Raw genomic sequence first — 24,575 nt, 5'->3', positions numbered from 1 at the left:
CTGTAGTCCCGTCAGGCTCCCCCGTCCCTGGGATTTTCCAGGCAAGAATACTGGAGCGGATTGCCATTTCTTTCTCTAAAATGAAAGTTTGAGTCTATCTTAAATATGACTGTTGATTGTATACTAACAATCTCTGGAGGAAACGCTGCGGGTATTTAAAGACTCTTCTGTATTTGAGATCTAAGTAATTACATGGATTATTATACTTTATAATGTTAAGTGACAGGAAATTTATGACGACGTAATTACAAATTATGACCACGTTAAATAAATGAATAGATGTAAGATCAGGAAATAAACCACAATGCCAGTATTGGTTTTGTTAGAGCGGTAAGATTATGGTCACTTACCCCTTCTTTTCCAAATTGCCCATAAATTTTTTAAATTATTTGTATAATGAACACATGAATAAAAAGAATTTACTGCACTAATCAGAGCAAAAGTGAATAAAGCCACTGGAAGAGCAACTGGGAATTCTCATTGTTCTGTGTAACTAGAAACTCCAAGCTTCCTGACAGGGTTCAACAGCTTCTACAGTCTTGAGAATTTCAAAGCGAATTGTCATCTTTGCTTGTGAGGGAAGGTGACGTTTTTCACCGGAGTTGCTGGGTGAAAAGCACACAGGTTGGTTCTACACCTCCACACAGATGCCATGACCTTCACAGCCAACTAATAACCTTTAGAAGACCTAGTCTTGGCAGCATTGAGCAAACCTGGCTTCCCAGGACAGGCGCAATTATCCTATAGTCATTGCCTATGAGACAACAGTTAGCTTTTGCTCCCCATCACCTGTGAAAGGCAGCCTCAGATGACATTTAAAAACAGTTCTGAAACACGCTTGAAGATTTAAAGGAAACTATTTGCTGGTAGGTATCTCTCTTTCACACAAGGATGATCACAAGGATAAATATCCTTCCTTTGGGCAAGAAAGAACACTGGAAAGATAAAATTTCTTTCTTCGATCCACTTACCAGACTTTACTACATAATCAGAGGCTTTCAGAGTGTGTAGACCCGGACCAGCAGCATCAACATCACCTGGGAACTTGTAAGAAATGCAGAATCTCAGATGTAAAGGATCTGAAACCCTGGAGTGGGACCAACTATTCATTTTTATAAGACACCCGTGTGATTCTGGATTCTGTCTCCTAAAATTGAAGAACCATTGACGTAAGTGTAATGGCAAAGGGCACAGCTTTTGAATCAACTGCTTGGGTTTAGATCCTGATGCTAGCCCTTCCTCTTGAGACTCTTGAGAGTCCCTGGGACAACAAGGACATCAAACCAGTCAATCCTAAAAGAAATAAACCCTGAATATTCACTGGAAGGACTGATGCTGAAGCTGAAGCTCGAATACTTTGGCCACCTGATGCAAAGAGCTGACTCACTGGAAAAAACCCTGAGGCTGGGAAAGATTAAAGGCAGGAGGATGAGTTGGTTGGATGTTATCACTGACTCAGTGGACATGAGTTTTAGCAGACTCCTGGAGACGGTGAAGGACAGGGAAGCCTGGTGTGCTGCAGTGCATGTGGGTCACAGAAAATCTTAGAAACTTAGCAACTGAACAACAACAACCCTTTCTTAATTGGATAAACTTAGTGCCAGAGGGAGGTCTGGGAGAAAGACATGGAATTTCAAGAATATCGATAGGCAGCGCCTTCCTTGTTGAACACAAAAAAAAAAGTAAAGAATTTGAATTATTACAAACTTTATTTCTTGCTAATGGGATCTATTTCTTTAATCAGTCTTAGACTTGCCTTTTAGGGTAAGAGCTTTCTGTTATTTAAAAATTTTTAAATTTTTATAAAGAGCTTATTTAAATTTTTTATTTATTTAAAATTTATATTAAAATTTATAATTTATTTATAATTTATTTATTTAAAAAATAAAATTTTTTAATTTAAAAATTTTAATATTTATTTAAACATTTTTATAAAGAGTTGAGGAATATATAGTTTTTAAGGAAAAACCATGTCATGATTTTCCACATGTAACTATGTCCCAGCTACACAGGACCCCCAGAATGAGAAAACTCCACAGGTAAAACAGTTCATAAAGGTGGGAAAACAGAAGGAACCAAGATCTTGCCTTGGAAATCAATAGAAAATAGAAGCCATCATCTGGGAATGGAATGAAATGGAAAGATTACCAGGGAGAGATCAGTGCCCTCACAAAAACTCAGCAGACAACTAAGGAGCAAGGGTTTCAAACTGATTATTTTCTAACTGATCATCCCCAGCTTCTGCCTGGGCCCTGGTAGCAGGGCCAGCTACATAATTTGCAGAATGCAATGTAAAAAAAAAAAAGCAAGGTTTTTTGTTCAAAAAGTAGAAAAAATTTGCCATTAAAGGTATTAAAATACCAGTTGTTTTTCCCTTTCTTTTTTTTTCCAACTTGTAAAGGTGTTTTTTAATTAAACTTTGTTCTAAGTAAAGAAAAATTAAGTCTATATTATTAACGTGGATTTTCTCATTCATCTTTACACTGTGCAATGTCTGCTTAAAATACAAATATTAGAACATTGAACTCCCACGTGAAATCACTGAACTTACACATTTCGTTTTTTCATGGCTTGTCTCTGGGCAGTGCCTCCAATTGGGAAGAAAAGACAAAAGCAAGCCAGATTCAGGATTGTTGGAAGGAGGAGGGTCTCTAGGCCCAACGCAGGCCTGTAGGAACGCTCGCTCCTCTGAACACTCCTGGGGTCTGCATGGACTCTCCAGGCACCTGGAGGATTCCTTGCAACTCAGGGAACTAAGTCCATTCTTGCCTGACAACTGCTGGTAGCGCCCTCCCATCAGGGACTAGATTTATAAGGTGGGCCCCTGCCAGGAGAGGAAGAAAAGCGAGGCATCTCCCCCTCCCACAGACCTGCTGCCCCAGCCCACCACAGAGGACACGCTCTAAGCACGAGGGGAGCACTAAGTATCCGGATGGAGACGAACCTGCTGAGCAGCCCACAGACGGTGCTAAGACCCAGTCTTGCCCAACCTTGACCTTCCTATGTTCCCTGAGTGTGTGTACAGAAGTGGGCAGGAGGCAGAAACAATTTCACCTCACAGGGGATGTGGACAGTGAGGCCAGTTGGGATGGGTACCCCTGGGAGGTGGGGCTGCATATGGGCCAGGCCCTCGCCTTGCTTGTCCACGCCCCCTCCCAACCCACGTCATTCTTTGGGACTTCAGCTAGGAAATGCCTTTTCAAAGATGAAGGGAAGAATTTCAAGGCAGCAACTGCAGAGTGTTAAATCGCAAGCACGGGGCCCTTCTGAACACTGATGGTTGCCCTCTAGGCCAGCTCTGAGTGATGGAAGTGGTGAGCTCCCAGGCGGGCCGGGTAGCCAAGGCGCCATGGAGAGAGTCACTCCACCTGTGTTCTTTGTATTTGGAATCTATTCCCTATTTGTAAAGGATTAGAGACTTGTAAGATGAGTTTTTATTTAATTAAATGTGGCCTGACAATTTGGTCAGGCATCTGATTGAATCGATCCACTGCGTAGCTTCATCAGATCAAGGGCATTATTAGGAATCAAGGGTTCTAGTACTCAGCCATAAAAAGGAATGCACTGGAGTCAGTTCTCATGAGGTGGATGAACCTAGAACCTATTATTCAGAGTAAATTAAGTCAGAAAAAGAAAAACAAATATCATATATTAATGCATATATATGGAACCTAGAAAAATGGTCCTGATGAACCTGTTTGCAGGGCAGGAATAGAGACAGAGAGAAGAGACTTGTGGACACAGCAGAGGATGGAAAGAGTGGGACCACTGAGAGAGGAGCATTAACATGTACACACTATCATGTATAAACGTAGGTAGCTAATGGGAAATGCTGTATAGGGCAGGGAGCTCAGCCTGGTGCTCTGTGACAACCTAGGGGGATGGGATGGGGTGGCAGGTGGGAGGGAGGCTCCCAAGGGAGGTGACGTGTGTGTCCCAATGACCGAGTCACTTGATTTAGGGCAGAAACCAACACAATATTGTAAAGCCATTATCCTCCAATTAAAAATAAATTCAAAAAAAAGAATCAAGGGCTCTAAAACACGGAACTTTTCAAGCTCTCTGTGGTGCATGAGTGCAGTTTCTTACTGACATGGAAAAACATACCAAAAATTGGATAGGGTGGCAACTGAATTTTACACTCCACTTTTATTTCTCATTGCTGACTCTCCTTAGAATTGATGAAATCGCCGATGATGTTTGTGTGTATGTGTGTCCGCCGGTGTGTAACTGCTTGAAGTAGATTTATTACAAAGACATCTTCAAAGGTCATACATATGAATCTTGTTTTAAGCACTTCCAGCTGCCTTTGGAGAAGGCACTTTTGCATTTAGAGCCTTCCATGGCATATGGTCAGTGCCCACCTAATATTGTTGAATGAAGTTTCAGGAAGCCATCCTATGGGCATGGTTCTGTCTATCAAGGCTCCCAAGGACACACTGCATGGATCCCAGAGCCATCCTGATATTTCTGGCTCTGTGAGAAAACTCAGGCAAACATTTGGGTCATAATCCTTTTAATGAAGCAGCTAAAATCAGAGCCAAGTGCTTCCCTCAGTGATGCAGACCCAGAGTCAGAAGCAAGATGTACAAAGATCAAAGCCCAAATGGTCACAGTGGATGATAAGTGGGGAGCAGGACCCCTGAGCTTTGTCTTTTGATTTAAATTGTTGTAACGCAGGCATCCCTATTCACATCTTTTTTTCTTTCCTTTTTCACAGGTGCTTCTTCTGTACAAGTGAATTTCAGTGTTCCCATGTCAAGCCCAAACTTTTCAAATGCCTCACTGGTAGCCCTTTACATTTTGGTGTCAAGTTTTATTTTAATGACTAGAAAAGTCAAACTGTTTTCCACCGGACTTTGGATAATAGAGAATAATTCAGTTTGCCAAATAATATACTTTTAATGGACTTTCTTCCTAGACAGACTCTTGCCTAACAACTAACTCTAAGTATTATTGTACTTTTTGTATAAAACTGATTCAGCAGCTTTTGAAACATGCATGTTTTAAATAAGAGGCTATATTGCACTAATGATTATCAGTGAAAAATTCATGGATGTTTAGCAATTTCTGGTCCTGTGGTCCTCTCTTGAAAAAAAAGAAAACTTCCAAGAAAAAAAGAGAATTGTGGCTGTTTTTCTTCCTCAGCTCTCCACAAAACATCCGAACTATATGCTTATTTTACAAAGTTAAAAAACAATTTTTTTAAAGATTTTTGGCTGTACTTCGGGACATGTGGGATCTTAATTCCCCAACCAGGGACTGAACCTGAGCCCCCTGCATTGGAAGCATGGAGTCTTCCTTCAATCTTTCCCAGCATCAGGGTCTTTTCCAGTGAGTCAGTTCTTTCGCATCAGGTGGCCAAAGTGTTGGCGTTTCAGCTTCAGCATCAGTCCTGCCAATGAATATTCAGGACAGCTCTCCTTTAGGATTCAGCGTTCTCTCCCTAACCCCAATGTCTAACTATTCCCAAGAGAATCAGCTTTCCGTTTCCTTTTTCACCTAGAAAAGGGATTCCTTCCCTACCCGCCTTGAGCCCTGGGGTAATACCTGCCTTTGGATTCTCAAGCTCTTCCAGTCCCTGGACCACGCCCCTGGTTATATTTTTCTTGGTGACCTCACCTTCCTATTAGACTATCTGTTAAGATTGAAAGGTCGGGAGAGAACCCCGAGGGTTGGGTTGAATTCACTGACAGGAATCTTCTTCCCCCTCCAGCCTCCTTCCTCCTTGCTCTTCAGTGAGTCGCTTACTTCAAATAAATGGCTTCTTTGCTGAGCAAGGTTGCAGCAGTTTTTAACACTCTATCTTTTTCTTTAAAAAAAAACAACACAACTAGATTTTTTCTTTCCAGATGAATTTAGATTTATTGTGAACATAAAACAGTGCCAGATTCTCAGTGTTTTGTCTGGAGAAAAGAGCTAGTGCCCAAAGGATCAGCTCTTTTATTTTATTTTATTATTTAATTGGAGGAATATCGCTTTACAATGCTGTGTTGGTTTCTGCCATAAGACGATGCAGTTCAGCCAAAATGACGCATGTACCCCCTCCCTCTCGAGCCTCCCTCCGCTTCCTCCACCCCGCTCCTCTCGGTCATTGCAGAGCACCAGCCTGGGCTCCCCGTGTTATACGGCATCTTCTCACCAGCTGTCTGTTTAACACACGGTAGTGTATATATGTCGATGTTACTTTCTCCGTTCGTCCTACGCTCTCCGTCCCCCACTGCGTCCACAAGTCTGCCCTCTATATCTGTGTCTCCACTCCTTCCCTACAGACAGGTTCATCAATACCATTTTTCTAGATTCCATATATATGCGTTAATATACAATATTTGTTTTTCTCTTTCTGACTTACTTCACCCTGTATAACAGGTTCTAGGTTCGTCCACCTCGCAACAACTGACTCAAATTTGTTCTTTTTATGGCTGAATAATATCCCATTGTAAATACGTACCACAACTTCTTTATCCATTTATCTGTCACTGGGCATCTAGGTTGCTTCAATGTCCTAGCTACTGTACATACTGCTGCTAGAATATTGAGGCACATGTGTCTTTTTCAGTTATGCTTTTCTCAGGGTATATACCCTGCAGTGGGACTGCTGGGTCATGTGATAGTTTTATTCCTAGTTTTTTAAGGGATCTCCATACTGGTCTCCATAGTGGCTGTATCAATTTACATTCCCACCAACAGAGCAAGACGGTTCCCTTTTCGCCACATCCTCTCCAGCACTTACTGTTTGTAGATTTTTTGATAATGGCCATTCTGAGTGGTGTGAGGTGATACCTCATTGTAGTTTTGATTTGCAAACTCTCATTGTTTGCAAATAACATGATATTATACATTGAAACCCTAAAGATGCCACCAGAAAATTACTAGAGCTAACCAATAAATATAGTAAAGGGGCAGGATATAAAATTAACACACAGAAATCCCTTGCATTCTTGTATACTAACAATGAAACATCAGAAAGAGAAACTAGGGAAGCAATCCCATTCACTATTGCAACAAAAAGAATAAAATACCTAGGAATAAACCTACCTAAAGAGACAAAAGACCTGTATGCAGAAAACTATAAGGCACTGATGAAAGAAATCAAAGACAACACAAACAGATGGAGAGATATACCATGTTCTTGGATTGGAGGAATCAATATAGTGAAAATGACTCTACTACCCAAAGCAATCTACATGTTCAGTGCAGTCCCTATCAAACCACCAGACTTCTAGGCTCTTAAGGCAAATCTTCCACAGGTATCTTTGCATCATTGTTTAAAGTATATTCTCTCTATCTCTCAAACAGAAAGATTCGCAGACATAGACTTGTAGCTCCCAAGGGGGAGAGGAGGTTGGGGAGGGATGGATTTGGGACCAGCAGATACAAACTATTACATATAGAATGCATAAACAACAAGGTTATACTGTATAGCACAGGGAACTATATTCAGTATCCTATAATAAACCATCATGGAAAAGAATATGAGAAAGAAATGTGTATGTATGACTGAATCACTTCGCTCAACACCTAAAACTAATGCAACATTGTAAACCAACTATACTTCGATACAAAAGTATGTTTTTACCTATTGCTTCTTTTTATCCTCTAACATCTGTGTGAAATACCCAGAGTGGATAATTATCTGAGATCAAAGGCACTGAAACTCAAGTTTTAAAAAGTGAATGGAGAGCTAGGATTAGAATTCAGGTCTTCAGAGCCCATTCTACTGTGGACCACCAGGGAAGTCCCTCTAACTTTTACATTAAACTATGGTATCTGCAGATGAAGCCAGCCAGATTAAGATCAGACATCCCACTTTTTTTGCTAACATCTTTGGTACTAACCAAAGCTGGAATGGCCAGGAAAAGCCAATTTTCTTCTTTCTCCCTTTTCTTCTTTTCCCTTCCCTCTCTTCCTATTTCCTTGCATCCATGCTTTGTTCAAACATTTATTGAGTAAAATCATGTGCCAGGCATTGTGCAAGGGGCTGAGTAGACAGACTAAAAAATATTGTGCAATAAACAGATATACAAATATACAATGCCATGGGAAGTTAACAGAGGGGGTGACCCATGCTGAATAAGTTGCATGAGTGCGTGCTCAGTACTCGACTCTTGGAGACTCCATGGACTATAGCCCACCAGGCCCCGCTGTCCATGGGATTTTCCAGGCAAGAAAACTGGAGTGAGTTGCCATTTCCTCCAGGGGATCTTCCCAATCCAGGAATCGCCTGCATCTCCTGCATTGGCAGGCAGATTCTCTACCACTGTGCCACCTGGGAAGCTCCTTTTGAGTAAGTTACTTGGGTCTTAGAGAGAAATTCTCCACCTGAAAATCGGTGTGGCCTTTCGAGAGATAGCAGCAGCATAGTTCAAGGCGTGGATGACTGGAAGGCATGAATTGATCACTAATCCAGATTCTTTTGGTAGTAAATAAAAGAATGCCACTTAAACCATCTGGATAAAGAAGTAAAATTTGTCATAAGGACATGACAGGAAGCGCGTGTATGTTTAGCACCTCAAAAATACCCCTTAGATCTGCCTTGAACTTCACCTTCACTGCTAGCACCTTAGCCTAAGTTTCTGTCTCTCTCCCAGGATCTCTGAAGGTCTTTTCCTTCACCCTAAATCAAGTCACTCCTGGCATTTTCCCTCATAACACACTGTGCTTTTCTCTCCTAGAATTTTTCACACTTTGTGATTGTATATGTTCATTTGTTGCTCTGCCAACTTTCTTGGTTGACAATAAGCTCCATGAAGGTGTACATGGGAAATCTATGGCTGTACACTCATCGGATGAGAAAAATTCTAAATGGCAACAATACCGAATTTCAAGAAAGATATGGAGCAACAGAAACTCATATATGGCTAGTAGGCATATAAATTTGTACAACCTCTGTGGAAAGCAGTGGATATTATAAAGTAAAAGTGAAAACATACATATACTTGTGATCCTCTAATTATACTGCTAGGAATATACATTCAACAGAAATATGTACTGATGGGCACCAGGTTACAGCTACAAGAAGGTTTATGAACATTCCCCATAGAAGCCAAAAGTTGGAAACAACCCAAATATCCATACATTTTTGAATCCATTAAATATCTCTGTTATAAATTGGGCTTCCCAGGTGGCCCTAGTGGCAAAGAACCCGCCTGCCAATGCAGGAGACATAAGAGATGGGTTCAATCTCTGGGTTGGGAAGGATGTGGAGAAGGAGGTGGCAGCCCACTCCAGTATCCTTGCCTGGAGAATCCCATGGACTGAGGAGCCTGGCAGGCTACAGTCCATAGGGTCGCAAAGAGTCAGACATGACTGAAGCAACTTAGCAAGCACACATTCTTAAAATGGAATAATGTACAGCAATCAATATGAGTAAACCATAGCTTTACACAACAACAACAAAAGAAAAAAGAGAAAAGAAATCTATGGCATAGAATGAGTCATAAAAAGGTTTTTGTTTCATTAGTATTTCTCAGTAAGTACATGTATCCAGAGATTTTTTCCCATCTCAGTAGGGTTTGTTAAATATTCTATGGTGGTCAACTTTTTGTGGAGAAAAGATCAGATCATGAGCAACCTCATTGTTTGCTTAAATGTATTTGTTGAAACTATAGATGTGGGGCCTGCCATATGGTCCACATGTATAATTACAAGACATGAAAATTAATCTGAGGCAAGCCAGTCAATTACTTGGTTAATTCAATCTCCTTCTCTGGATGTCTCTGGAATGTGTATCTTTGGAAAGCAAAGGCAGTTGTTGACTTCTGTGTCCCTTCACTTGTCAATCCATTAAAAGCAGAAAAGAAATAAATCTCACCACCTCATGATCATGATTTTGATTTTACCACATTCACTTCTACACTGTATTTTCCTGCAGGCTGATTTGTCAGAGTCCTTTCTCTTGATATCTCCCTGACAGTCCTTTCATGGATTAGGATCTGCAATTGAATTGTCAGGAAGCATAAAATTAATAAAAACCTTCTGGAAACCCCACCTCCCAAGCCTCTTGGTAAACAGATGTGGTATCTTCCTAGATAGAATACTCTGGGGTATTGGAGGAGTGTATGGAGGGCAGATGTTTAAGTGTTACAACTGTATCACCTGGGAAGAGCTACAGAACCTTGGTGAACAGGGGACAATAATAAGATCTACTACAAAGGGTTACTGGGGGAATTAAATGAATTTAAAAATGCAAGGTGCGCCTTTAACATACTTAGAACAACGCCTGGTACATACTAAACATTCAGTAAAAAGATATTCTCCTTCTTTCTTTTTTCTCTCTTTCTCTTCCTTCCTTCCACCATCCCTGCCCCCTCCCCCTTTCTGTCTTCCTGTTTTCTTTCTCTCTCCTGCCCCCTCTCTCCCTGCCTCTTTCTCTCTCTTTTGTTTCTTTTATTTCTTAATCCTTAAATTCCACTAGATTCTACAAGCATCAAAAAACTCAGTTAAGGGAAAGCAAGCAAATAAATGTTTTTGGACTGTAGAAATATATATATTATATATATATATTCAATATATATATTCAATCAATATTTAATTTCCTTGAAAATGTGTTGGTTTTGTTGCCCCAAAACCATTCTGACACAAGAATTTGCTTAAATGTACACTTGGAGGCACAGTTTTATTTGTAGTTTAGCTGTTACATATTATAGAAGCAATTCATATTTCTTGTTAAAAATGATCACAGAATACATACAATGGATCATTCAGCCTTAAAAAGGAAATTTTGACAGATGCTGGATACCGATGAACCTTGAAGATCTTACACTAAATGCAATGTCAATTAGAACAGGACAAATATTTTATAATTCCATTTATATGAGATTGCAGGAGAGGAAAATGATCCTTTCCCTCTATCCTTGAAAGTTCTCAGCCAAGAGCTAAGACAGACTGGCCAGAGAAAAGCATACAAATTTATGTAAATTTTGCGTGATCCAGGAGCCTTCATGAGGAAATGAGGACCCAAAGAAGTGGTTAAACCTGAGTGTTTTTATGCTAAGTTTAAAGAAGAGAGGAGAGTCATGGAAAAATTCAATAGGACATTGTGATAGGGATGAGCTAAGCGCAGTAAAGTGGGAAAAAGCAAAGCCTGTTTGTTGAGATTCCTTTGTGCTCCTCTATCTTCTGAGGTAATGAAGTTCCTTTCCTCTGGGTATGGGGAGGGCAACTCTCACATGCGAGTCTTATAACCCACTTCAGAGGATGGTCTGTGCAACTCATATTCCTTCAGCCTGAAATAGTCAATATGCCAAGGCACCCTGTTTCGGAATAGTGTGTCCAGAACTCTGTCAAGGTACACAGAGCAGTGGAATTCATAGACACAGGGAGTAGGATGGTGGCTTCCAGGGGCTGCAAGGAGAGTGAAATGGGGAGTTAACATTTCATGGGTGCAGAGTTTCAGTTTGGGAAGATGAAAACAAGTTATGGAGATGATGATGGTGATGGGTGCACAACAACATGAATGTACTTAATGTCACCAAAACGTGTGTTTAAAATGGTTAAAATGAGAAATTTTATGTTGTGTACATTGCATCCTAGTTTAATTCTTGAAAATAAGGATTGCAAATTAAGCCAAGTAAAAACCCAAGTTTCCCTTCTTTTGCATTCTCTGTGCCTTTATTGCTTTCTCTGTTGAAGGAGTTATTCCTGTAATAGTTTCCTTTGTTGTTGTTGTTGTGTTGCTAAATTGTGCCTGACTCTTTTGTGACCCCATGGACTGTAGCCTGCCAGGCTCCTCTGTCCATAGGATTTCTCAGGCAAGAATACTGTGTGGGATGCCATTTCCTTCTCCAGGGGATCTTCCCAACCCAGGGATCAAACCCACGTCTTCCATATTGACAAGCAAATTCCTTACCATTGAGCCACCAGGGAGGCCCCAATAGTTGACTTTATTTCATAGTTAGTATATCTCAGTGAAGAAGGAATTCATAGGGCCTGGACTCCATCTTAGGCCTGTTCACGCTGATCATGCTCGGCCACCTCTCCAATGGACTCTGAACTCTGTGCTTAGTGCCTATGGAAACAATAGAGGGATAAGACCCCCTCCGGACATGGGAATCTTGAAGATTGTATCCAGGTTACTCATCGCCTAAGAGAAAACATACACTGATCCCCCTACCTCCAGACTGGTCATAAATTTTTCTGTATCTATCAGAATGTAACCTTGGGCTTATTGATTATTGACTGTTTGAACACATAACACATGAATGATGGGGTTATTGTGATTGTATTTACCTTTCCTTTGCTTATGTAAGTCTCAAGGAATTTGGGGTGGTGGGTTCAGACACGTACACATGGGGTATAAAAGATTTTCACAAATGCTGGTCAGGGTCCTTGGCTAAGAGGAGACTCTGCCTTGGGACCGCTGGTATAAAAAACTGCACTTCACTATCTGCATCGTCCTTCTGAGTGAGCTTGTTTCCCGGAACGCATGGCTACAACATCAGCACTTTTAAAAATGGTTCTATATAGTCTATATTCTACATAAGCCATCATGTCTTTAGCTATACTATTCTTGATCAGCATTTAGATTGCTTTCAATTTTCCATCATTACAAAATTCCACAGTGTACATCTTTGTACACAAAACTTTGAACAAATACTTCATATTTCTGGAGTATAGATTCCTAGAAGTTGAATTGCTGAATCAAAAGCTCCAAACATTTTGAACTATGGAAGCTGATACAAAAATTTCTTTAAAATGTTATCCATTTGTGTCAACAATATCTGACCCAACTGGATATTTTTAATCTTTAAAATTTTTGTCTATCTGATGGATGAAAATAGTATAATTTTTCTTCTGATGAAAAGGTCACTAAATATTGATACTAGTGAAATGATCATATTTTCATCTGCTTTTTGGCTTTATCTCTTTCCTGTATATTCTTTGTTTTTTCTCCTATTGTTTGTGCTAAGTGGCTTCAGTCATGACCAACTCCTTGTGGCCCCATGGACTGTAGCCCACCAGGCTCCTCTGTCCATGGGATTCTCCAGGCAAGGATACTGAGGTGGGTTGCAATTTCCTCCTCCAGGGAATCTTCCTGACCCTGGAATCGAACGTGCTTCTCTTAAGTTTCCTGCATTGGCAGGCAGCTTCTTTACCACTTACCTTTTCCTTATTGATTTACAGGAATTCCTTACATGTTAAGGAATTACAGGTGATGGTAAAGGTAAAGAACCCACTCCAGTATTCTAGCCTGGAGAATCCCATGCACAGAGAAGCCTGGCGGGCTATGATGGGTCCATAGGGTCGCAAAGAGTTGGACAGGACTGAAGCAATTTAGCATTTCTGCATTTTGCATATGGGGGTCAGTATTTGGTCAAGTGAGAGCTTAGCCCCTGGCTTTGTATTCTGACTCCACCCAGGACACTTGATTTAACTGTAACAGAACCATGCATACACACACTTACATATAAAGGATGCAAAATATTTGTCTACTCTAGTATTCACATCCTGGAATGGGAAGTCAAGTGGGCCTTAGGAAGCATCACTACAAACAAAGCTAGTGGATGTGATGGAATTCCAGTTGAGCTATTTCAAATCCTAAAAGATGATGATATAAAAGTGCTGAACTCAATATGCCAGCAAATCTGGAAAACTCAGCAGTGGCCACAGGACTGGAAAAGGTCAGTTTTCATTCCAATCCCAAAGAAAGGCAATGCCAAAGAATGTTCAAACTACTGCACAATTGCATTCATCTCACCCACTAGCAAAGTAACGCTCAAAATTCTCCAAGCCAGGCTTCAACAGTACGTAAACTGTGAGAGACTTTATTTTTTTGGGCTCCAAAATCACTGCAGATGGTGACTGCAGCCATGAAATTAAAAGATGCTTGCTCCTTGGAAGAAAAGTTATGACCAACCTAGACAGCATATTAAAAAGCAGAGACATTACTTTATCAACAAAGGTCCGTCTAGTCAAAGCTATGGTTTTTCCAGTAGTCATGCACGGATGTGAGAGTTGCACTATAAAGAAAGCTGAGCGCCAAAGAATTGATGCTTTTGAGCTGCAGTGCTGGAGAAGACTCTTGAGAGTCCTTTCAACAGCAAAGAGTCCTTTGGACAGTCCTTTGGACTGGCTGGAGATCCAACCAGTCCATCCTAAAGGAAATCAGTCCTGAATATTCATTGGAAGGACTGATGCTGAAGCTGAAACTCCAATACTTTGGCCACCTGATGCGAAGAATTAACTTACTGGAAAAGACCCTGATGCTGGGAAAGATTGAAGGCAGGAGGAGAAGGGGATGACAGAGGATGAGATGGTTTGATGGCATCACTGACGTGATGGACATGAGTTTGAGTAGGCTCCGGGAGTAAGTGATGGACAGAGAAGCCTGGCATGCTGCAGTCCATGGGGTTGCAAAGAAACTGAACCAAGTATTTGCATACATTTTCCTCCAGCTTGCTGCTTTACTTTGCTTATAAAGTTTTCTGTCCAGAAATTTATATTGTGAGCACAACATTGTAAGTTAACTATACTTCAATTCAAAAAATTTATATTGCTTTACAGAGTCAGATCTGTCAGTGATCTGGGTCTTGTGCTTTTTTAGGAATTCTTCACTTTCACAGTGGAAATTTTCTTTTATAATTTATGTAGTTTGTTGTAATGATATTTAAATTTTTAATTAGTTTGTATATTTGCACATATATGTCCATAGATACGTCGTATGAGATAGCATCCGATACTTGTGTCATTCCTTCAGTTTCTCTAGTATGATGGCTCAAACTTGGTCTTGTCATGTGCTCAGAAGAGTGTCATTCAGAATAGTCTCCATTTTTGGATTCCTCTCCACTTAGGATCTTGTATCTGCATTTCCATCTTGAGTATCTATTTAACTAAGCACCTATTGAAATCAATTCTGTGTTATGTTCATTTCTTCTGCTACTTGAGGCTGTGTTTGTGCTTTTTGTGTTTGTTTTTATTTTTAGAAATGACTGGAGGGGGGCAGGGGAGGGGTTGAAGATGCTGCCTTATCCTAGGAGAGATCAGACAAACAAAGTGTTTCTAAAAACAGCCTTTGCGTTGGTGACTGCTTTGTGAAGAAATTTCATAACCAAAGGCCCGTTAACGGGACTGATTATTTAAGACAACTGTGGTTCCTGTGTAGATTTCTCGTGCAATGTGTGAACCACACTACTAATTTACTCTTTGACCAAATGCTCCTCCTCCATAATATGCTGTACTCCCCTAAAGCTTGAGGAAACAGCTTTAAGCTTCTCACTTCTTTAGTAAAGAACTTCTCAGTTGATTTCAAGTGAAATGCCAACAGTCTCACTTGTTTTTTTTTCAAACACACTTCACAGCCATGGCTGTATATCCACTTTAAAAGTGTATGTTTTGTGGGTGGGGGTGCGGTGTGCTTTGAGCAGTTGTCAGATGTTTTATTTTTGGAAAATTCTAAATAGCATTTTGGAAGATAATTAAGGGTTGCTCAAGTTTCTTTCAGAATAAAAAAAAAAGGTATATTCTACCTGTTTTGTGCATTTTTGCACTCAAGACTTTGTCACCTCCTCCTCTATTTTATAAATCTTTTAATTAATGGTGTTTATTCTCCTCTCAGTCTGGTCTGAGTTGTGTTTTTATGATCATATTATTAGGAAGTGATAACATGTGTGGATTTTTTTTTTTTTTTTCTGTATCTGGGCTTGCCAATCACTATGGAAACAAGCAAATATTTACATAGCCCAGATACTGATTAATACCTACTGGTTATTTTGACATTATAAAGTTACTGTTTGAATGTAAGGAATTTCTCCTGAATAGTAAAGTGGTCTGTTCTCATTTATTTGCATTTATAATTTGTCCATTATAAATTAATCCAGTAACAAAAACTCCATCAAATTACAGCCATTTCCAAAGGAGTCATTTTTGCCAAAAATGACTCAAAATCAACTGCTAGATTTTAAAAATGGTTGTTTAACATGTTAACAAGAATGATTTTTGTAAAATAAAATTCACCTGACATTAGTAACACAGATATATTGCTTAAGATAATACCAGTAATACACTATGTACAAGATGATAAATGTCAAAGGAGCTCTTCAAGGAGACATTTCATTAGGACCTCAAAGGGATATTGAGCTACAAGTGTAAGCCCTGGAATTCAGCCTCTTGGGGGAACTTGGTAATTTCCTCTGAGAACAAAATTACCTCACCCTTTCACTCATTCTTTCTCCACTTGGGTTGTCTTAACTAAAGGAGATCTTTATAAATTTAATTAATTTTTTTCTAGCTTAGGATCCAAAAATAAAAAAGGTGTAGTCTATACTGCAGAATGGTGGCTTTCAAACTCGAGCGGACCTCAGTATCACCTGGAGGTCTTGGTAAATAAAACATAAATCTCTGAGTTCCACTTCCCAATCTCTGATTCAGCAGGTCTGGGTATGGCCACAGAAATTGTGTTTTGAGCAAATTCCCAGGTAACAATGTTGGTCCAGGCGCCATTCTTTAAGAAACCATAGTCTAGAGTCTAATATTTTTTTCTTTTTTGTCCACCAGCTTGGGAAGTGTTTACAGATATTGTGGACTGTTTTGAAACAATCTCTAAAATGACTCGGCAGCATATTTTGCAGTAGAGTTGGAGCATCATGAAATCCAAATAATACGGGTTTATTATCCAGGGAGGCTGGGAAGCAGTACCCTAGAGGTCCAAGCTTCAGGATGGGTCAGGAGCCCAATGCTAGTAAAGCCGTAATCTCTTATTAAAGTATTTCTCAGAAACAATGGAACTATCTCATCTTATTAATCAATTCAACTGAACTTTTAAACCATACAAACACTAATTCAATGGTGCAGTGGCTGGACAAATGGAGACTGACTCAGCAGATATTGCCTATTCTTACATTTTTTCATGAATATTGCTTCCTATCCTTCAAAAAGATTGATTAGAGTTTACTGTATTACTCGTTTCTATGGAATTGAATGTGAATCTTAGCATCTCACCTTAGCCAGCAAAATCATTAGGATGGCAAATCTTTGAAAAACATCTTCTAGGGAAAAAAAAGACTAAGATTTGGCTAACTTCCCTGGTGGTCCAGTGATTTAGACCCCATGCTTTCAATGCAGGGGACACAGGTTTGATCCCTGGTCAGGAACTTAAGATCCCACATGCCGTGGTACAACTAAGCCCATTCACTTTAATGAAGACTTGATGCAGCTGTTAATAATAATAATATCAATAAATATTTTTAAAAGGCTAAGATTTGGAATCAGAAGATCTAGATGATTCTTGGACACATTCCTTATTTTTCTTTAGATCTAAGTATCCTTGTCTATAAAGAGAAGCTAGTAGTATTTATTCTATTTAGTCTGCAAATACTGAATGTTTCCTATGTGCTATGCTGTGGTGACGTTTAAGAATCAGGCATGTTTCTTACCTCTAGGGCATTCATAGAATTATTTTAATAAATAAATGAGAGCGTGAGCATGAAATGTTCAGGAAACTACAAAGGCCTAATGTAAAGTATTACTGCTCCTGGCGTAGCAGCTGGCCCTGAACCTGGACCAGATGAGTCTAATCTATTCACGGAAAGAAGTAAGGCTGAGGGCAGCTCTGTGCTAAATGGCATCGCCCCCGGTGAAAAGTTGCTACCATTGATTTTGGCATCAAGCTCGTAGGTTGCAATTACAACAGGTATTTTTGCTCAAAATAATTTTGACCTCTGGAGAATTTAAATTATGTTTTCATTTCAAGAAAATATTGATTCAGCGGCAAAGCAGAAAATCTAAAAAGAATGGTTGAAATATTTGCTCAGCGAACAGCATTCAGGTTTGTGATGTGAAAAATAAATGTAATGAAGTTTAACAGAGAAAAAACATTGAAGAAACCCACATTTTAAAGTTTTTTTTTAATATCAAATGCTTTGGAGTCTTGTAACAAGTAGTTGGGTTTTGTTTTGGTTTGTTTTGCCTTGCTTTGTAATGAAGAGCATTCTTTTTAAACTCTAGTTCACAACAGAAGGCAGATTTCTTCATAGCTAAAGAAGTTGGATACTGTGGTTACCCATGAAGCCACTGGGTTTCAAATCTTATTGAATTTTGTTCCAGTAAAGCAATTTCATTCTCAAATTGGACATGTCATTTCTTCTTTATTAAATTTCCCAGTTATTCTTTCACCTCAGGTTTTTATGTTGCCTCCTATTTATTTCTGGACTTGTTCACTCAAAAATGTGAGAAGGCACAGGGGTTTATTCCAAGCCCCACGTACCCTGAAGCTCTCAGTTGGAACGCAGCATGAAAAGATGGAACTCACAACCAACATGACTCTTGTTGGTGAGCTCAGGTGAGGTTCCAAGGGAGGATTGACCTTTGGCAGAGAGAAATGTCATTCAGGGGTTAGGTCTTCATTTCAGTGGATTCTAGAGAGGGGATGATGCAAATGTAGCATCACTCTACTAACATTTCCTGCAAGATGGCCAGTGTCTTTTTGTGAAACCAAACTGACTTAACACCTAAAAAAGAAAATTGGTTGAACGATGTAGTTCAATGTGCTCCAGGTTTTGAAGTGGTTCAGTTATGTTTCCATATATATATTTTTTACAATGTTAATTTTCCTTAAGATTTAGCTTAAGTGGTTAAATGCCTATTCCTTTCTGTTGGAAAGTATCTAGTCCTCTCTCCTTTGCCCCCACTACTCATAACCAGTCTGACTGGAATCCTGCCATCATATCCACCTCTTTCCTGAATTAGTGGATGATTTCCTGATGTACAGTCAGTCCTCAATACCACTAAAGAAGTCATCTCTGATTCTGTTCCTCAAAACACTCCATTAAGTTCACATTTCTCGCTGAGAACTTCAAGGCCCACTGTTGGTTCTCCCACGTGACTTTGCCTCATTTCCCCGCTGGTCCCTGCTCAGCATCCTTTTGGTTTGCCTGCTTTGTTTCCTAGAATTGCTCTTGATGGGATAAATTTCATCTTGCTCATGTTCTCCGTTTCCAATCAGTTAATCACTTTCAGCTTTCTAAATCCAGCATGTGAACTGCTTCTTCTAGAACACGTTTAGTATGTAGGCAGGTATTTAGAGAGTCTTCTGTCAATGATGTGCAACATATCAGTGCACAGAAATACTCACATGTGGGATTTCATTATCCAACTGCATAGAATCACGTGACACTGTATTTTTAACTTCAATTTCCTCCTTCCCTTTTTCCCTTCTTTCTTCCCCCCTCCTCCTTCCCTCCCTTCCTTCCAATCTTCTTCCTTTCCATTCTTCCTGTTTTTCTCCCTCCCTTCCCTCTCTATCTCTATGTCTCTCTTTCATACTTACTTTCCTTTAACTTAAATCTTGCTCCCCACCACCGCCCCCCCCCCAATATGGAAGGGTTAAGGGAAGAGGAAGCAAGATCCACCAATCTATTGTTTTGATGATTTTTATTAGCACTATGGCCTAAATGCTCAAACTACCGCACAATTGCACTCATCTCACATGCTAGCAAAGTAATGCTCAAAATTCTCCAAGCCAGGCTTCAGCAATACGTGAACCGTGAACTTCCAGATGTTCAAGCTGGTTTTAGAAAAGGCAGAGGAACCAGAGATCAAATTGCCAATATCCACTGGATCATTGAAAAAGCAAGAGAGTTCCAGAAAAACATCTATTTCTGCTTTATTGACTATGCCAAAGCCTTTGACTGTGTGGATCACAATAAACTGTGGAAAATTCTGAAAGAGATGGGAATACCAGACCATCTGACCTGTCTCTTGAGAAACCTGTATGCAGGTCAGGAAGCAACAGTTAGAACTGGACATGGAACAACAGACTGGTTCCAAATAAGAAAAGGAGTACGTCAAGGCTGTATATTGTCACCCTGCTTATTTAACTTATATGCAGAGTACATCATGAGAAACGCTGGGCTGGAAGAAACACAAGCTGGAATCAAGATTGCCGGGAGAAATATCAATAACCTCAGATATGCGGATGACACCACCCTTATGGCAGAAAGTGAAGAAGAACTAAAGAGCCTCTTGATGAAGGTGAAGGAGGAGAGTGAAAAAGTTGGCTTAAAGCTTAACGTTCAGAAAACTAAGATCATGGCATCTGGTCCCATCACTCCATGGGAAATAGATGGGGAAACAGTGGAAACAGTGTCAGACTTTACTTTTTTGGGCTCCAGAATCACTGCTGATGGTGACTGCAGCCATGAAATTAAAAGACGCTTACTCCTTGGAAGGAAGGTTATGGCCAACCTAGATAGCCTGTTTAAAAGCAGAGACATTACTTTGCCAACAAAAGTCCGTCTAGTCAAGGCTATGGTTTTTCCAGTGGTCATGTATGGATGTGAGAGTTGGATGGTGAAGAAAGCTGAGCGCCGCAGAATTGATGCTTTTGAACTGTGGTGTTGGAGAAGACTCTTGAGAGTCCCTTGGACTGCAAGGAGATCCAATCAATCCATCCTAAAAGAGATCAATCCTGGGTGTTCATTGGAAGGTTTGATGTTGAAGCTGAAACTCCAATACTTTGGCCACCTCATGCGAAGGGTTGACTCATTGGAAAAGACCCTAATGCTGGGAAGGATTGGGGGCGGGAGGAGAAGGGGACGACAGAGGATGAGATGGTTGGATGGCATCACCGACCCGATGAACATGGGTTTGGGTAGACTCCGGGAGTTGGTGATGGACAGAGAGGCCTGGCGTGCTGCAATTCATGGGGTCGCAGAGAGTCGGACACGACTGAGCGACTGAACTGAACTGAACTGATGGCCTAAATATTGTTAGGAGATTCTTTTTAAATGAGTAAAATGAGCTGCATTATTCAGAACAGCTGAATTTGTTGTAGACTGGGAGGGTCTGCTGTATTTTAATACCTCTTCATGCAGAATAAAGACTGTTATTTCATCATGGTATATAATTATTAAACTGCTAGTCATATTGCAACTTCAAACACAGAAACTATACAATAAAACTAACAATAACAATGAAGGCTATGTCTAGTCTTCTCTTTGTCAAGAGGAGACGGTCAGTGAGTACAACTAGACCAGTACAAATATCCACATGAACTCCATAAACAATTCTAAATGAATTCCCACTCAATGTCATCATCACGTACAGGTGTGTATGCCCTGACACTTTCCCATTGATTCAAGGCAACTTTTTCTTAATTTCTCAATCATAAGGCATTTTTCATTCATCAAATAAAATTTCATTAATGTCTACTAGGGTCAGGCACTGTGCTAAGCCTTTAGGATACAGAAATAAAAGATGCTGAGATTCCTCGGTTCAATGGTTGGATGAGTTGTACCGGTGGGAAGACAGAGAAAGAAGAAATTAAATGCATAATTGCAATACAAGATAAATGCCATCATAATGTAATTTCAAAGAAATGACACTTTCCTTATTTTAAGTATGAAAAGTGAAAGTCTGAAAGTGTTAGTTGCTCAGTTATGTCCAACTCTTTGGGACCCCATGGACTGTAACCTGCCAGGCTCCTCTGTCCAGGGAATTCTCCAGGCAAGAATACTGGAGTGGGTAGTCATTCCCTTCTCCAGGGCATCTTACCAACCCAGGGATCAAACCCGAGTCTCCTGCATTGTAGGCAGATTCTTTACCATCTGAGCTACCAGGAAGTCCAATTTCAAGTATAAAAATGATCAATATTTGATAAAACAGAAAACACATAAAAGCACAATGAAAGAAATTCTATATGAACTGTCTGAAAATGATATTGTTTTAGGTCAAAATGAGAGGCTGTCAGCAATTTCATAGGGTTCAGCCTACTAAAATTCATAGTTTCAACTCAGGGCTAATATCTAATAACATTTAGGAATACAGATCTCTCAAATGCTTCTGTGATATTATTGTATCTGCCTAGAAAATATATTCACATTTAAAGTGCTTTGTTCTTTTTTAAGCAAAAATATATTATACTCTAAATTTGCTCTGTAACGTTCTTTCACTAAAGAATACTGTAACATTTAATAAAATACAGGTCTACACAATTTTTAGTAAAGGCAATCAACCCTGAATATTTATGGGAAGAACTGAGACTGAAGGTGAAGCTTCAATACTTTGGCTACGTGATGTGAAGAGCCAACTCATTAGAAAAGACCCTGATGCTGGGAAAGATTGAAGGCAAAAGAAGAGGGTGGCGGCAGAGGAGAAGATGGTTAGGGAGCACCACTGACTCACTAGACATGACTTTGAGCAAACTCTGGGAGGTAGTGGAGAACAGAGGAGCCTGGTGGGCTACGGTCCATGGGGTTGCAAAGAGTCGGACATGACTTAGCAACTGAACAACAAATTTTTAGTGACTGAATATCATTGCACAGGATGAATGAGCCATAATTTATTACATCCCCATTATTGAATGTTTATGCTATTTCCCAGTTTTCACTGTGTGTGTTATAATCGCTACATGCAAAATGCTGACATGAATGCGATGACATCGCTCTGAATTGTTCTTCCTAAATGACTGCTAAAAAGTCAACCAAAAATTAAAAAAATAAGTAATTGAGTAAAGAAAGATTTGATCAACAAATCCGTATTTCAGCCCTGTGATTTCCATATTATGCAGCATGTCTTAGAACATTTAACAAAACCTTTCTATCTTGTTCACTCACTTTCAGACTTTGTGATTTTTTTAAATTTAATATATTTATTTATTTTTAATAAATTTATTTATTTTAGTTGGGGGCTAATTAAATTTTTTTTTTTTAAATAGGGATAGAAGCATAGACATGAAGGGTGAGGCTCCTGAAGGCAGGTCCAGGGTGAATAACCACTCTAAGAAAAGGAGCCAGATAAACACCACTTCCCAGTAAACAAATAGCATCATGTTCTGCTAACAACTGCCCTGGTCCTTCCCCTGAGAAGAAGGAGGCACTTCCAATTGTTTGGCTCTCTTTCTGCGCCCACCTTATTGATTTGGAACATGACATGTTTGTACGATCGCAACTAAGTCACCAAATGGGAAATGTCTAAATCAAGCTGCAATTAATGTGCCATAAAGCGCTGGGTAATAAGCCACACATTAGCTCCAGGAGTGACACATTTTAAGAACTCAAGCCCAGCGTTCTTTCGCGGCTCTCAAGTCTAGAGCCACAAAAGAAGCCCGAAAAGGAAAAAAAAAAAAGACAAAACAAACAATCCTTGCTAGGTTATTGTGGGGTGTGAGAGCCTCGCTGTTGTGGAAAGGCAGTGTGAATCCATATTATGCAGAAATCAATGGCAGCCCAATCTTTGCAGGCTGCACCGGGAGCCCTGTGACAAGGGCACAGGCATTCTCCTAATCAAGCAGGTTGTGTGAAAGCAGAGTCCAGCTGAGCTTGATACATCCAGCTGGACTTTGTTTGCTACTTAATGGAGCAGGTCAGAGTGATAACACCCCAAAGAAACCAACCCGCCTCGGCCAGAGGAGCCCGCGGAAAGTGCGGGAACTCCAGCAGATCCATGTTAAATCACTTCTATAGGTCGTCTGCAGAGAAAGAACTCAAGGAATAATAAAGGCGCGTCTTTCTGTGGTCGGTCTGTGTTTATGACTCTCCCCCTGGGAAGGGAGCCGGGTGGGGAGGAAAAGCCTCGTGGCTGGAGAAACATTTTGTCTGTTTTATTCTGTGCATTATAAAGCTCTTGGCAGGGCACCGGGCACTGAACTGAATTCTCCCTTCCTGAAAGCCACACTTTCCAGGGGTTTATAAGCCAGAGTGACAGTGATAAAAGGCCAATTCAGGGCTTGGGGACCGTTTTTCCTAACAATGTCCTTTTGCCTCTTTGCCTCCTTAAACACCTGCCGCTCTGCCCAGCCACCTCCAGCACAGCCTTCTGGGTAGTTCTGTCTCGGAGCTGAGATGGTGAAGTTCAAAGTGAACGTCCCTCTTTACCGTCTCATCACTGCCAGTAGACACGGAAAGACCAGCGTCTCTGCCTTCAGCCTGGCCTGAACAAAGCCACCCTCAGAATCCAGACGGAATTCAGGAGAGTGAGCCAGGATTCTTAGAACAAGCGCTGAGACCCTCTTCCATTCTCGGAAGATCTTTTGGAGAAGGAGATGGCCACCCACTCCAGGATTCTTGCCTGGTAAATTGCACAGACAGAGGAGCCTGGTGGGTTATATAGTCCATGGGATCGCAGAGTCAGACATGATTGAGCAAGTCCATTCTCAGAGTCCTTAAAACTGTTTGAGCCACAAAAGCTCTTAGGATTAGAGCATGCTGTATAAAGAGGGCTGACAAATTGATACTTGAATTAGATAAACAAGTTTTCTGAATACAGGTGTGTCCAGGTGCCCCAGGCAGGGGGAATGAGCACACTATTGATGTGAACAGGGACCCAGCTCCGCTCCGCCCTCCCCAGGACCATCGGCGCTCACTGCGGGAGAGCTGGACATGGGCCTTGGCAAGGTTTTAGCTGCTGAAATTTGGTGAAGAGTCAGTGGGAAAAGCCTGGTGCCCCGATCACTTACACTGTTCTTATGGGAAACTTCGTATCTGAGAAGACTGGAGCAAACCAACCAAAGCAGGGCTGCCTGCTGAAAGCCCGTGTGCAACGAACGAGAGTGCTCCCCAATTTCCTTGAGGGGCACCAGCTCTCGGGAAGGAACATGGGACAGCGGAGCGCCCCCTACTTGCGAGTCTGAAGGCGAGGGG

General features: G+C 40.6%; 1 protein-coding gene across 7 annotated transcripts in view; it reads right to left on the bottom strand.

The window, feature by feature from the left end:
* LOC145534726 (uncharacterized) overlaps positions 1–24,575 on the bottom strand; it is a 432,243-nt gene that overhangs the window by 21,542 nt on the left and 386,126 nt on the right. For 4 of the 7 annotated variants that reach the window (XR_014074911.1, XR_014074917.1, XM_081562916.1 and 1 more), the window contains 2 exons: positions 11,852–12,010; positions 9,579–9,935 (listed from right to left, as the gene is read on the bottom strand). The exons of 1 other annotated variant lie outside the window; for it this stretch is intronic. The gene's annotated coding sequence lies outside the window, so the exon portion shown is untranslated. Of the gene's footprint in view, positions 1–9,578; positions 9,936–11,851; positions 12,011–23,798; positions 23,912–24,575 lie in introns of those variants that run through there. 2 more of the 7 variants (XR_014074905.1, XR_014074916.1) reach the window with 2 other exon arrangements.

This window comes from Giraffa tippelskirchi, chromosome 14, assembly GCF_054371585.1.
Source record: "Giraffa tippelskirchi isolate mGirTip1 chromosome 14, T2T-mGirTip1v1.2.pri, whole genome shotgun sequence".
Classification (NCBI taxonomy): Eukaryota; Metazoa; Chordata; class Mammalia; order Artiodactyla; family Giraffidae; genus Giraffa; species Giraffa tippelskirchi.
Note: the sequence above shows the minus strand (reverse complement) of the source record. Positions and strands in the feature narration are given on the sequence as shown.